This window comes from Pteropus medius, unplaced genomic scaffold, assembly GCF_902729225.1.
Source record: "Pteropus medius unplaced genomic scaffold, Ma_sr-lr_union100, whole genome shotgun sequence".
NCBI classification, from domain to species: Eukaryota; Metazoa; Chordata; class Mammalia; order Chiroptera; family Pteropodidae; genus Pteropus; species Pteropus medius.
Window position 1 is genome coordinate 3,762,619 of NW_024350927.1, and position 16,056 is coordinate 3,778,674.

Sequence of the window (16,056 nt, forward strand, 5' to 3'; positions counted from 1 at the left end):
TTTCCTGATACTTGGGTTTCTCTTCTATATGTAATCATATTAAAAGAAAAAACAAACAAAAAAAACCTATAATCTAAAATAACCTGAATGATTTTTGCAAAGGGAAGAGGGGACTCGTTAGTTTCTGTCTGTGAGGCAGGAGGTGCCTCGAGAGCTGGTCCCGCAGAGCCCGCTGGGAGCCTGGTAAGCACACGTGTGCACTTACCATCAGGTTCCTGAAGGGTCCTACACAGAGGCTACTGCCAGCTGCGTGCTCCACTTGCTCTAAACAAGAAAGATACAGGAATGAAACACAAGGAAAGTGAAATGGAAACAATGACAAAGGACATAATGAAGGACAGGACAAAACTGTATGCATATAAGGAAAAGAAATACACACATAAGATGAAGAAACTGAATGAAACAGAAGGAAAACAGTAGTTATCCACTGCAATAAGGTTCTTGCCCAAAAAAAAAAAAAAAAAAATGCATCTTTGTGTTAACTGGGGATAGGATGTGGTATACTTACTCTCAGACCTGTGCCATGCCCATGTTGTAAACCTGATGTTCTTACCACTTAAGTGCCACTCTACTAGAGGATCCGAGAGTCCCATCCATGCCTCTCATTTTACAGAGTCACCAAGGACCACAGATGTGAAGTCAGCTGCCTGAGGTCACGCAACTAAATTAGCTTTGGGGTCAGAATTAAACTCTGAGGATGATGATGCTGTGAGTGCTCTTTCTACATTTATTTCTTAAGACCAATAATGGCATAGTAAGAATATCTTCTTCTTTACAAAGCACTTTATAGCCACTGTCACTCAGTTTCAAGGGCAAATGGAAGTGGCGCAGACTCCCACTGCATTTATGGAAAGGAAACAATCAAACTGAAATGCAGGGGGTTTTTTCTATTTCAATTTTACCTGATACCAGAAACAAGTATCAGTCAACAGGACAGAACCCCAATCTGAGCAAATATGATTCACCATGAAATATTAATAAAACTGGATTTCCTAGGGAAATAGCTACCATACAAAGACATCCGACAGCAGCAATGCCCACTTTTTAAAGACAATGGGATAGCATCATACTTCTGGTGCCTGGGATTTGAGGTACAAAACCGAAATTGCCCAAAGCATCCCATGAGTAAGCTCTGGACAGTGTTCTCTTCAAGTAAGGGGGACTAACACTAGAAAATTCTCGAGAATAATGTTTCATTTAAAAATGTTCACACATCAGAGAGAATGCAAAATTCTAGAAGGCTTGCTCAAGTCACATAAAAAATTCATCACGCAGTGAAGGCTCATGCGTTTGGCGATTTAAATGAATTAAAGTGAGAAGCACAAGCAACTCTTCTGCCTCCTCACTGGGGAGCTGCCAACTGTGAGGTATAAAAATGGAATTCAGTATCGGCGCGCAGCAGCAGGTCCATCTGATCTTTGGGGAGCTCACCATCTCACTCAGACACACAGCTGATTCCAAACCAGGTGAGTCCCCCATCTGTGAGGGCTGCCAAGACCGTACCATGGAAGATCATGGACGACAGACACGGTCTGTCCTGAACGGGTCAGAGGCCAACTCCCCAAGGACAGGCGCGCCTAGGCCCGCAGCTCCTCAGCTCTCCGTCCAGCCCTTGATCCTGGCACCTAGACTTTCACCCTCTCCACTCTCCTGCAGCTCCACGGCCCCCGGTTACCTCTGATCGCATAGTTACAAAACGACAAATTTCTTCAGCCTTCATTTGTCCCAAGTTTCTCCTTCACGTTTTGACAGATTGATGGGTCTTTAAATTACTCCCTCCGGCCTCATGACTCTATCAACTAGAACCTCCTCTTCTTCCTGCCCCTAAATGAGAGGGCCTCTCATAGGAGTCAGAAGTGTGGAAGCACGCTTTCATACGAGGTTGAAGAAAGGCTTCAACAAAATACTCAGCTAAGCTGGGGTACATATCTTACAGAACTGAACAAACGCAGAGTAACGACAGAACTAAGGGGTTACGTTAAAAGCTGAGAGAGAAGCAGCCTAGGAATTAGAGCAGGGGGAGCCTTAAAGACGGTCTTAGGCAGCATCTCAAACACACCTCTCTGAGCTCTATCTCATTATATGAATTGCATAAAATGTCACAGCAAGTTTGTAACAAAACTGGGACTTTTATTCCCATCCAATTCATTATTCTAGTCATCGTGTTCTAGTATCCTTGTTAATGACACTTTCTGGGTTCTAATTCACCTTTAAAAGAGGGAAGTAACAATGCCATCTGCATTTCAGGCAAGTTTGAGAACGTCATCATAAACGTCTTTAGTCATTATACATCTTTCTGCATTTCTGAATGGCAAGGGTGTGAGTTTCATGAAAGAAGGCCAGCAGGGCACTAATGTCAGCACCAGGGTTTAACACTCTACAGTTGGCGGGATGAGTAGAAAGAGAGAAGCTGGAAACGGATATATAAAACAGAGTTTTCCACAAGGAATTAATGGGCCATTTCGATATCCTTAATGTATGCTTTTAAAAAAGATAATGACTTGGGTACCCCGAAGCCATCAAAAGCCATTGACAGGACAATGGGGAAACCTGAGGCAGCAGGACTGATGCGAACAGTGCCTCAGAAGCCACACCAAAAATGCTTCCACAAGGTCAGAGTGTTTCACGCGGAGACGTGTTATCGGATGATGGAAAGCGGCCCCCACAACTGGCCAAGGTGAGATCAGTGAATGAACAAGCCATGTGGGGACTCAGTCCATCCAGTCCATGTGTTTGAAAGAGAGAAATCTGAAGCAGTGAGATTCTGTTACAGTTGGTTCTTATGAAAGTAATAGCCTAGACATTTTCTATATAAGTAAAATAACTCTGAAATCTAAAAACATTCTCTTAGGCTTGTTGGGCATAATTTCAAATCGTTTTAGTAGTTAAATTCACCAAGAGCTGTCTGTAACCTAGAGGCAAATTATAAAAATAAAACCTTTCTGGTTTTAAGTTGTTCATGGTATTAAAACAGGACTCTAGATTTCACTTCCAACAGAAACAATGGAAAAGTCCTGGATCCTTCGGTGCTACAGATCACAGCCTAAATTCCTGGAATGCTTGTGTCCTGCTAGCGGGGTGCACAGCCTTTGCCGCCATGGAGGCTCTGGCTCCCAAACCTCCAAACGTCAGGCTGACGGCAGAACAGCAAAGATCCTATCTGTCGGGAGCTTTTCATTTCTCTAAAGAAGGCTTTTAGTGGCTCTGACTGGATAATTCCAAGTACTAGAAATAAACTTTAGTAAATTCAAATTCAGAAACAATTAAATTTCCTTACATTCCTATAACCCCAAAAATCTCGAGGCATAAACAGAATAACTTCAGAGACTTATTAAATGCTTCTGAAATTTAAACAAGCTCCTAGCCTCTTCTGATTTATAATTATTTTAATTTCTAGAGTTCTTAATTTCCAGAGTTCTTGTCATGGATGTTCAGTACCTTTATTTTAAAGGAGAAAAAATATATCTGAAGTCTGAAAATCTTCCATAAAAAGTGAATTAGCGACTGCAAAGTAAAGAACTTAATTCAAGTTTAGGTATCAGTCTCCTGTGGACAAATATACCAGCACTGGGAGCTGAGCAGGGAAGTGGTGTGTTACAAGTACCTGGCAACCTCCTAAAACAGAGGAGATGGCCATACCCTTGAGAACTGGTTAGTCTCAGCAAAAAGGAAAGTCGTTTTGTCCCTCTCAAAGCCCGTGAAAAATTTTACAATACTATATCCTAATGAATTAACTACGAAATTTAGGTTAAAAATATTTTCAGGAAATAAAATCTATATATAAATCTGAGTCAAGATACAATTGCAACACTTAAAATTCATTCTTTACGTTTGTTTACAGACATGCTCATAGGAACATTGGTCAAATCATATCAGTAAGTAATAAAATCTGTAGAGTTTATTCATTAATATACACTGAGAGGATCTACATTAAGATGTAGGCAGGTGCCTTCTACTGATATGAAAATGATGAGGGGATAATACCTGTTTCCCTATCTTTTGGTATTTTCTAATTTTTTAGATGAACATAATGTAACATTTGGTTACATTATGCAAAAAAATAAATGCAAGATTTAAAAATATATTTACAAAAGCAAAATTAATGACACAACTGAAAGTGTTTCTTTTGGTTGAGATTAGCTGATGTACTTTTTATAAAAGTACAATTTGGAAAAAGCCTTGACTTTCTCCTTTGCACAAAAAAAGTCTTACTGAAGTGTTTCTGTTTTCCAACTCGTAGCTGTACACCCCAGTATAAGTGTCCAGAAAAAAGTACTATCCCCAGAAACACCAAATCCACAACAGACACACAGTTATAAGGATTTAAAAGAGATTTAAAATATTCATAACAGACACTGCAATAACAGTCAAAACTGCTTAAACATTCTAATTACCACTGTTAGCTTTGGGTGTGTACTCAACTTTTTTTCCTATGCATTACACTACTTTGAACAAAAAATTAATTCGTCTCCTCCTTTTGAACAGCCACACACCTCCTATTCTTTTGCTTGTTTCACTGCACTTGGTTATTATACCCATCATTATTTAAATCAGAAATGTAATTCAAACAATCATGAGTGCCTCCCAGGTAGATGTGACGGTCAATGTTTTGGCAGTCAACTGTGATCATCGCGAGAGTATTGTTCACCTGGCTTTTATTTTGTTTCTTCTAAAATGCAAAAACTAGACAATGGCATTAGAATATGCCACATTTTGGTAAAGGTTTAAGAAATTCATTTATAAAAACAAGAGAATTTACAGATACATTTAACTACCTAATCCCTTGGATCTACCACAAAATGAGACACTTTCACTTTTACAGGATAAGTTTTAAGACTCTATGACTATTGCTAAGTGATCTCACTCCCTTCTATCCAAGACCTCCATCTTCCTCCAGCCCCTTTCCACCTGCAGATGTGTCTATCAAAAATCATGAATGCACACACATCACTCACTGCTCCAGGGGAAAGAGCCTGGCCCACTCCAGGCTGACACAGGTGCAGAAGCTAGCACAAATTGACGCATGCGCACAGGCCAGTCCAAGTCGCCTACACTGACAAACTGCAAACTGTCAAGGCCATCTTTTACACTCAAGAAAAATAGAAGAAACTAAGATATTTTCTCCTCATAGAGAAATTACTTTTTAAATCAAAGATTACATTTAAATTCAATTCCAGGTTTGTTTGTTTGTTTGTTTTAATATATCTTCACCTAAAAACAAACTCCTACTGGCCAATTTTAATAACACATGTCATTCTTGAATGTACCAGCCTTTATCAGACTAGTTTAGCCCAAGCTCACTATTTTAGCTAGATTAAATTTTTTTTCCCTCTACATACTTTGTAAAGTTTCTGGAATAATGATGAAGTAGAAGTCTTTTGATAATTTTTCTTGGGTGCTTATCTACAAGGCACTTTAAGAGCTATACGGAATTCATATATTTTACTACAAAGATATCTGCCCCAAAGGAATTTAAAATTGGAAGTCATATGGAATTTAAAATTGGAAGTCATATGTCTAACTTTGGGAAAAGCAAGCCCTTCTGAGGAAAGGCCTTACTAATGTCAAGAGGCAGCAAATTTTGAGTGGAAAAAAATGTTCCAGAGAATCTGTACTTCTTTTACAATTTTCGAGAAGGGGAAGAGGAGGAAGGAGGACGGGAGAAAGCAGGCAGGAGGGTAGAGGGAGGGAGAGAGGCAAAAAGTGATATGCAGAGAGAGTGGGGGCAGGGCGGGGGAGTGGCAGGTACCCCTGGGGGCTGCTGGGGCACCGCCGTGGCCCTCAGAGCATAATGGGCCCCAGCACTGAGAGTGCAGCCTTTTAGAAACACTGCATCTTACCCGGCGCTGGTCTCCAAGGGCTTAAGCTATCCATGCTGCCCAGCGTTGCTGCTTTTCTTTTGCCAACATGGAGGTACAATAATGCCCCCAGGAAGGGAGGGCTCACAAAGGACTAGGGCTTGAAACCCAGCTGCCTCCCAGGCCAGTGCCCATACTGCAAGAAAGGGTCTCGCTCTCAATCCAGACACTCGATTCTCTTGTTCCCCAAAGGTTCTTGCGTCTCCAGGGTCACACATCCTCCCTGCGAAGAGCTGACGCTGACAAAAGTGAGACACTCCTGGATTGGGTTCTCCTCTCTCACTGGGGTGGCACTCTGAACAAAATAGGCCCTCGAAGACCAGAAGCCCACGAAACGGAAATTCACAAAACCAAAACTTTATTGTGCAGCCTCGGGCCACAGTTGGATTAGTGAGAAATTATCCTGTTCAGGGCAGATGGGAGTTAACTGTGATACACACTGGTGATAACTACTTGTCCTGGGAGGAGAAAATGAGATCATGACAAGATCATGTGCACAGTGCCCGACACAGACCCAATAAATGGAACCAAGTATAAGGATTAGCCACAGATTTTACTAAACAAACTACAGACACCCCACGCCTACAAGTCTAAATTGTCAGCATATGTTCCTTCTTAGGAAGACAATAACATTCTGCTTCCACTAACAATTCTGAATTCGCCCATTTGTTTTGTTCATTTGTTCTACATGGTTTCACACAATCCCACCCAGATATCATTATGGAAATGTACAATCCAATGAGGACAGAAGTTTAACTGAGAGAAAACAATTCTGGCAAACACCCACCAACATCCCATCAATATAGATCTTAATGCTCTAACAGAAGTTGTGAGGATATTTCATTTTTTAAGTCTGTAACCCCACTGATGGCATTGCTGCTGCTGTCTCTACTTAATTTTTAAAATTAAACATACTAGTTCATGCTTTAGTGGTTCCTAATCTTATGGGAAGAAACTGCAGACTCCTTTGAAAATCAGATAACACCTGAGGCTCCTCTCCCCAGAAAGTCACACACTTAAACACAAAATCTGGGGGCTCAGAGACCTCCTGTTATCACAAAGCTGTGAGTTCATGTAAACACGTATGGACCAGAGTACTCCTGTGTGATCCCTGAAAAACCTCCAACTCCCCAGACTGCTCAATAAAAATGTTGCACAGATAATCAGGACATTAGTTTCCTTAAAACTGACATCAACTTAATTAGTAACTTCTCCCAAGAAACTGGCTTTCACACTTCTGTTTTTTCCTGATTTTCACATCCAGAAGAATGTAAACTGACAGATTTCATCTGTCATATACAGCACTGACATTGCTCCCACACAGTTACTTTCAAGGCTGTCTGATAATGTAACATCTGAGGAAACATCCAAAATTCATCCAAAATGTCACCTGCCTAAAATTTGGTTACGACACAGTAAAGTAGAGCTATGAGTGGTTTGGACCACATCAAGATAAGAGAACAGGAAGAAAATAGCATACACTTCATCTGGGCAGCAAGCAAATAGAGAAACATGTCTACTTCCGTCCAGGCCCGTGCAACAAATCGAATTCCAAGAGTTATGTAATCAACCAACCTATATTACCACCGGTATCCTAGTTTGGATAGACAGCTTTTACAAAGAATCAGGTCTCTACGTGAGGAATTCTCTGTCTAGTGCCATGATATGTGTCCAGTTGCAAATCCAAGGAGCTTTACTCTCATCTAATGTGCAATCTACTTCATTCACACCATGTCGCCAAAGCAAATGTATGAATTTTAAAAGGGCATGTTAGAATATGTTAAAACTGTTCATTTTTTTTTTTAAATCCAGAAGTGACATGATCAGTTAAAGGACAGGCAGAGTTACTACAGAGCTAATTTCGCCAGTGCCCACTAATGACAATGGAATGGACGAAGGTCGGTGTGCCACACATTCTGATAAGGCTCAAGGCTCGCAGCAACTCTACAAAGGTAGGTCTTAACCCATCTTAAAGACAAGTAAACTGAGGATCGAAATACATGGAGTTATCCATCCAAAGTCACACCGCTACTAACTGGTAACACTGGGATCTGAATCTGGCCTTGTAATCCCAAGGGTGTGTTCTAGCATGCCACGATGAAGTCCACGTATCATACAGGTCCCAGCACTCAAAAGGTACAGCTGGGTCAGCAATTTTTTCCTTCTCTGCTCCACCCAACATACACACACGCTTTAAGCTCACTGTAAACAAGTTACCTTTGCAAAGTACTGATCCAGCTGCATTTAATACAGAAACGACAGCGAAGCCTGAACATACCTCCACCCCACTAATAAAAACTTTGGGTAATGGTTTGTTTTTAGTGTGCTTTAGCATGGAAACTGAAGTTGGGGTTGGGGGTGGAGGGATTACAGCAGTCCTTCGGTTTAGCAATTCCTTTCTGACAACCGTCCATGAGATCTGGAGGGCCCTGTATCTCTAAAAAGGAAGAGAGTCAGAAATAGTTAAGCATCACCTTTTCTCGATTTAGTATTTTCTACATTCTAATGCAACCGTGAATTTAATTTACCTTGGCATACAGTGATTTACATTATTTTCTATCCTGAACTCCTAAATTTATCATTTTGATGGAATAAAAACTACAAATAGGTATTTATTAAGGTTAATACTCAAATTTGATCATTATTAAATATTCCTATGATCACACCTAACAAAAAAAGATACTTCCCATGACAATATATAGCAGCTAATAGAACTAAAAACAAGCAAGTTTGGAATCTTAAGCCCTTGTTCAAAATTCCAACCAAGAGTGAGACTGTTGATAGTTACTTCTTTTCATTATTTGCTTCTGACACCAGAGAGAGGGAACCTGTAATTTCGAGCCCGGTGTAAATCCTACCAAAATTACAATCCATGATGTATAAATAGACATTATTCCATGTGTAAAGATCAAAACTGCAACTAACCAGCACATGCTGCCTGCAGCATAAACCTGGTAGAGATGAACAGAAGTGGAGACCTAGGTCTCCACTGATGCCGAATTATCATGCTCACGGTGAAGGTACCGAGATAGGAGGCGGAAGGCAGGGAGCCTTTCCTCACACAGATCTCACATTCCGCGTGAAGCCAGCAGTTCGCTTTATTCCATGGAGAAACAGGTTCTGATAATCTCATATGTTAAAAACAAAAAACATAGCCAAAAGAACCAGAAAAGCATATTCTATCCCTCAAATTGGCAAGAGAATGAAAACTGAACTGAAGAAGCTAAACCGTGAAACGAATAACAAAAGGCACAGAAATCGCATTGTTGCCCATTCTAATCTGTCCTGCAACTTCAGACACTGTACATAATTCGGTTTAGGGGTTCTAAACATGGGTGAACAAACCAGTTTGCCTTCATTTTTGTGGCATGTGATGTCTTAGGAAACCTACAAAAGACTGAATCAAGGATTCTCAGTACAAGAGGAACGACTGTTTATCTCTGTAAACAGAAATAAAGGGGGGGGGATTTTAACCTAAGTTGTAGTAATTGCTTTTCTTTTTAACAAAAGCAAAGATAATCCTCTGCAACTATACATACCTGGCAACACACACCTAATTCATTAAGGGTGAAATTAGGTTTTGGTCATTCAGACACTGATTAAACTAAGAAAAGCATATAAAAGTGAAAGTTTTGAAGGTATCGAATTAGCAAGGATTTTAGATGTCATAATCTTATTTTAGAAACTGGTATTTTTATATACCACACACATACAGTATTTTATTTTATCAGTAGAATAAATTTCTTGCCTCTGAAACCATTCACATATTCTTTGTATGTTAAAAATAAATACATTAATATAGAACATTTAAAATAACTATACAACATTTACCAGATTATTAAAACTTCCATCAAAAAATATTTTTAAATTTCAGGATCATGACCACAAAAATGGTAAAAGGAAATAGCTACAATAAATGCTACAGAACGCTGAAAATGTTCTAGTCTCTTACCCATACATAATCCCTCAGGACTTTTTCTTAATACATCTACCAAGTTTTAACCTTTTAAACAAAGTTACTGCTTCCTAATTTTTAGAGAAAAGGGTAGAAGAGAAAGGCAAATGCCAAAGAAATGTGAAAAATGAAAACATAGATTACTAAACAGTGCTTTTCTTTTGTCTAGCCTACTTCGTGTGTCTGAGGCGTGGGGGTGGGGTGTTAAGGACTTACTGAATCTTCAAGGAACAACTAAATGCTCTCCATACTTGATTTAGGAAGAAGTTTTTAGGTAGAAGCTTTTACGTTTTGCCACAAATTCAAGAAGTTTTTAAAAATTTTATTAACACACACATATTCTGAAGACAGTGTTGTGAGATAAATACAATTAAGAAATCAATCCCTGGCTCTCATCAGGAAAATTCGAGAGTGCACAGGGACAGGTTAGGGCAACTCCTTTCTTGTTCTTGCTTCCTTTTATGCTTTTCCTCAGGAATGAGCCAAGCCGCTGGGATAGGAACAGCTTTATCAGCAAACAAAACCTCTTAAGGAGCTATTGCTTCAAACAGTTCAAATGAGTTCCTCTTAAAGGAAAAAGAAAAAAATAAAAAGCTCTCCTCCTCCACCACCATAAGCATCTAAAAAAAAAAATTCCTATCTTTTATAGATATCACATCATAAGACAGTGAAAGAAACTAATAAGCACGATTTAACTCAATTATAGCCACAAATAGGAATTGCATTTACAGTTTCTAGATTTAATTTTTAGAGCGTATGTTAGTATAAACGCGTTCATGCTCCATAACATTCGGCTTAACAAAAATTTTAAAAATTGTATTTTATTCAGTTGTTCTAAACATTTGGCCAGTCATTCTCAACAAAAGAACTCTGGGGCAGAGGAGGAAGCTACACATCGGGGCTTCTTGAAATCGTCAGTAAGACAAAACGAGGGAGCTCTGCCGTGGCAGACTCAAGCCCTCCACCATCCACACGGCAGAGTGAGGCACAGGCAACGCCTCACCCCGTTCTTGTGCTTTCTCAACGGATTTCAAAAATAACATACAACTTAAGAGACATGAAATATTCATAAAAAGCCCAAAATGACAAATTTGTTGTTTAAAGAAAAGAAAAAAACACTTGACAACAGACAGCAAGGGATAAAGTAATTTGTTAGTGTTTTTAAAAACTATTTGAGGTACTCAAAGGACAATAAATCTATTCAATCCATAAACTCCTGAAGCAAGAGTAACTGAAGGCATCAGTTCTCACCATAACTGAGCTCTCCAATTCCAAAGACTTCATTTAATCACACTATACTGCCTTATTATCTAGGATTAAAGTGGGCAATTCTAAAGTAAATAGTGAAAATTCATCCTGGCTAATTGGCAAAGACTTATAAAACACCACTACTTATTCAGTATAACTGTCCTACTTAGAAACATTAGAAATAAAAACTGGATTTAGGCAAGTTGGAGCCAAATATTTAGCTGGGTGAACTTCTGCAAACCACATGGCCCCTCTGAGCATGTTTCCTCATCTGCAAAGGTGGATAACGACCCCTGCTTTGCAGAGCTTACTGGGAGGTTTAGCTCTTCGACTCACAATGGGGTACATCCAAATAAACCTACCGTAAGTCAAATATATTGTTAAACTGATAATGTATTTAACCTATTGAACGTCATAGCTTAGATTAGCCAGTTTCTACTGAATACATATCACATTCACACCATCGTAAATCAAAAAATCTTAAAATCAGATGCCATAAATCAGAGACCATCTGTATATAGAGCACCAAGCACAGGGCTAGGCACTTGCAAAACATGTTAAAGAAACAAGTAATTTCTGTCATGGTCACCACTAATAGAAAACAGTGATTCAAAACAACGACATGATGTGCAGATCTGCCACTGGATTAATCTGGTAAAAAAAAAAAAAAAAGGGCTGCTTTCAGCGTTTATCTTTTTCACTTTGAGGAACAATAGTAGTGCTTTCAAGTAACTTTCTTCTCCATGTCATTCAGCTTCCCTAATTTTTATCGACCAAAGTATTAATAATAAAACCACACTTTAGAACTGTCTTTGGAAGCATGTAAAATCTGCACAGACAGAGTTCCATCTTAGTCTACTACACGTGAGACTGCAACTCTCCACTCTGCACAGTCTGTAACTGAAAGAAAATGTCTATCACTTTTTAACCCATGTAATGCTGTTCTTGGAGTCTTTATCCAATTCCTCAGTTCTTTAGAGGCCGCTCCACGTGTAAAACTATGCTCTCCTCTTGGTAATTCTCCTGTGAACACTTAAGATCCCATATGGTAATAGCTCATCTGTAAACATGAATGTGAAACTGCCAAGGAAACACTCAATGAGTTATAAAAACAGTAATTAATCCATAATTTAGAAAAAGAACTTAGGAAAGCAAAGGAAATTGTTTTCTCACTTACAAATTATAAATGAATCATCTTAAAAAATCAACTAAATTCTTCTAAACTAACTACAATAAAGATCTTGTAATTTTTTTCACCTTTTAGAAAACATATTATAATCATCAAACCTTTTTTTCGGTGTTAGGCAAGTTTCACCTCCCAATTTACACAGGGACAGGAGAATCAGAGTAACAACCTACATATAGACAGAACATAGCATATTTCCTAATACACTAAATTACAATGTTTGAAGCAGTTTTCAACCATGGCAGGTACTGGGATTTTTGTAAATTCGTCCACTAAAACACGAGTGAACGTTCCGCAAAATGCTTTGGAAAATTTTAGTTAATCCACATAATTTCCCTGAGAACGAGGTTATAACATAAGCAAGACTCCAAGGCACAAAACAAAAACACTGACCAACTGATTGACCTAAACGTGGAGTAATTCAGTAGCAGCAAAATTAGAGATAAAAAAATTCCAATTCCTGTTGAAAAGAAATTCAAACTGTACTGTGCTTTCAAAAACAGACCACCGCCACAGCAGCAGTGAGCAACCAACCTGGCAGCCAGCCCATGCTGATGGGACACCCAATGCTCAGGGAAGGCATCGCTCAGCGGCAAGGCAGCAAGAGCTACCTACATTAGGGGACGAGGACGAGGACATTGCTCAGTTGGGTCTAACGTGACAAGCTCGTAAGCCATAAAGCATGTAATGTGGGGCCACAGTTCCACAAAACACCGCCACCTCCAAGTGCCCATGCCCTGTTCCAGCACCTGCAAATAAGAACTATGGGTGAGCGCCTGTGAGTAAGTAGGCAGAAGACCTTGGCCACCAGGCACCCGGAAGGTTCAGGGCCCGTCTGCCACCATCCTCAGGCACCACGGCCAGGCCTATCACTCGGCCAAGACTCCGCCCTTTGGCTTTGGCCAATTCCCTTGGCTGCTAAGGAAGGTGAGATCAAACCCCACGGAAGCCGACCTGTTTCCCATGCTTATTAAATATAGTCTTTAATTTTAACTTTAAATGGAACCAGTGTTGTCACTTCTACTGCTGTTGCCCACCACACGTAGAACTGGACAAACAGCAGCATATTCTGTAGAAGAAAAGGCGTGAAAAGGAAAACCTGCGTTCAAGTTCTGACTGACGCTCACTGGCAGAGTGAGCGTGGACAAGTTACTTAATCTCGCTAAGTTTTCACTTCCTCAGCAGGAGCTGGTACAAACCATGGAGGTGGCCTGGACGCCACAGAAGTAGAGGCCAACAGGGACTGCGTGTGGGCGTGCTCAGCACCACTCAGCGCCGCGGGCTCGCTGCTGTGTCCGGCAGCAGCTCTGCACACTGCCGCCCACGAGGCCCTAAGTCTCCATCAGGGCCCCTCGCTGCATGCTTCCACCTGCCATCTAGCTGTGCCCTGTGGCCTCGTGTCCCTGCTTCTCCCCCACCTCCTGCATTGCTCTTTCCTTCTTCCCCTCCTCACGTTCCTTCTTAAAGGTCCTCCCCACTGTGCTCCACTTCGTGACCACAAAGCAGCATCACCTCCTCTCCCAAAGGACTCCTGCCCACCCCCTCTCTATCCTGGACCCCATGCACACATCAACCAAAACATTCAGTTAGCCTGATCTGCACTGAGCTGCAGTAACAAGGATAAGCTCCTCCCCTGGATATTTTAGTCATCTCTAATTACCCCTACCAATCCAGACGCTAAGTGCAGCGCCTGGGACAAAAGGGGCCAATATGTCTATTTGCAGAATTGATTTTCATAATTCAAAAATACTCATGCGAGTTTCTCGGTGGCCCTCACTATGTACCACCCCAGCATTAAATTTCCCAAAACGTGGAGCAGCCTCTTCCGGGAGCTGTCAGCCCCTAGACCTTGACTGGGCCCGCCCCTGTGCCATTCATGTCACGGCCTCCGAAAATCCACCCCTGGGCAGCCATCTATAGTCACGCCATACTTCACACACATACCCTATGAACATTACAAGACCTGTCCTGTTCATCTTGTTGGCCGGTCATCCCCTGGCTCTCCAGAATGTCAGTCTCGTGAGAGTGGGAACCTTGGTTGTTTTAGTTCCCTGCTGTGACTACAGCACCCAGAAGAGTGTCTGACACAGACCAGCAAATATTTATTAAAATATGGGTCGGGGAGGCGGGACGGGACCCTCCTCCCTTCACTCACTCCTCCAACCTGCTCTTTAAGCCTCCTGGGCTCGTCTTCCCTGCTCTCCACTCTGCAACACGGCCATCCCGCCACCCCCCCGCCCGCCCTTGCCCTCTGTTTAAGTAACAACTCCCCAGGCATCCCAGCCCAGAGTTCGCTTTCCTTTCTCTCAATGTCAAGTCCTTTAGTTTAGCATTATTTTTTTAAAGCCCTCAGACCAAGTGATTTTGCATGTGGATCACTTAGCTCCCTAAAGTAACTATAAATTTCTATAGGTCTTGTCGCCTTTGGAGAAGAATTTCAAACATGTACAACTTCAAAAACCTTGAGTGCTCATCACAGTACCAAGGTTTTTTTATTTGAATAATTTTGCTTGCAAAGACAGAGGAAATATTTCCTTTATAAGCTGATTATAATTTAACTAAAAGTCACCTGGACAAACATTATACACTAGCTGATACTCTCAGGGACTCTTTACAGCTTTTACAAAGGATTACCTGGACCTGCTGAGTGACTTAAGGAACTGTGCTCTTTATAGTTCACTACTGATTTCCTTATAAACTGTCTTCTTTACTGTCCAGCTATCAGAAATACTTGCTGCTATAAATATCTTCTAATTTCCTCCATCTAACTTGTTGCGAACAGGAAAGTCAGTAGATTAGAACAAGGCCTATCATACGGGTCCATCGGCACCGAGCGAGGCTCTGCCACCAGAAGGGAGAACAGAGAGACCCAGCGTGTCTGGGCTTCCACAGGTGCTCCGTAAACACCGACTGATGAGTCACAAACTCAGTAGCTCCTCCCCAAGGAACATGCTGTTGGTGGCACTTACAGCTACCACGAACTCACACGCTGCACAGAGCTGTTCCTTTCTTATACCACTTGCTCTTGACAGCAACTCTGTGAGGTCAGGTAGCCCAATGACCATTCCATGTCATGATGCCCACTTTTAAAGCTATGGAAACTACACCCTGGAAAGCTGACATGATTTGCCAAGTCACCAGGTAAAAACCCAGGGGTCTCAGGTTTTAAGCCCCTTCCACCAAGCTCATTTGTATAGTGCCACTGTTGTTTCTTTAGGATAAGAGAACTTCAAGGAAGGCTCTTACATGGCCAAGAAAAGGCACAGCAACGACACATTCTGCTATTATAGTCTACATTTGAAAAGAATATTTGCCAGGGGTCACTGTTTACTGCTAACGAGCAAATCAATCTCTCATTTCTCACACTAACAAACAGGGGACAACGATGAATAAGCTGGTAAATACTTCTAAATTTGGTCCTTACCATTTTACTTCAGAGTATAACCTTCCTATGGTTCAAATTAAAATTACCTTAAACACCCGACACTAAAAACTCTCCCCCCCTCTCCTACCTGTCCCATCCAAGGAACTTTTCATGTTCGATCTCATTATTGGGGCTGCTCAAGTTAAGAAGTTAGACTGAATTACGAAACTGAGAATCCAAAATTCTACTTCGAAATGCCTAACGTGTGTACCTCTTTGGCCCATGGCAGAACTGCATGCTCCCTGGTCAGAGACAACATGAACTGTGTTCTCACAGCACTGTGTTCTTTTCCTTCATTATAGGTCTCTGTGAGTCTGTTTGCCAATCAACGAATATTTATTGAGAGCTTATTCCATGCCAACGATCTAGGCGCTGATCAGCAACA

General features: G+C 41.0%; 1 protein-coding gene across 10 annotated transcripts in view; it reads right to left on the reverse strand.

The window, feature by feature from the left end:
* PRDM2 (PR/SET domain 2) overlaps positions 1-16,056 on the reverse strand; it is a 111,236-nt gene that overhangs the window by 44,961 nt on the left and 50,219 nt on the right. For 2 of the 10 annotated variants that reach the window (XM_039842171.1, XM_039842172.1), the window contains exon 2: positions 206-264. The exons of the other annotated variants lie outside the window; for them this stretch is intronic. The gene's annotated coding sequence lies outside the window, so the exon portion shown is untranslated. The remainder of the gene's footprint in view (positions 1-205; positions 265-16,056) is intronic. 10 annotated transcript variants of the gene reach the window in all.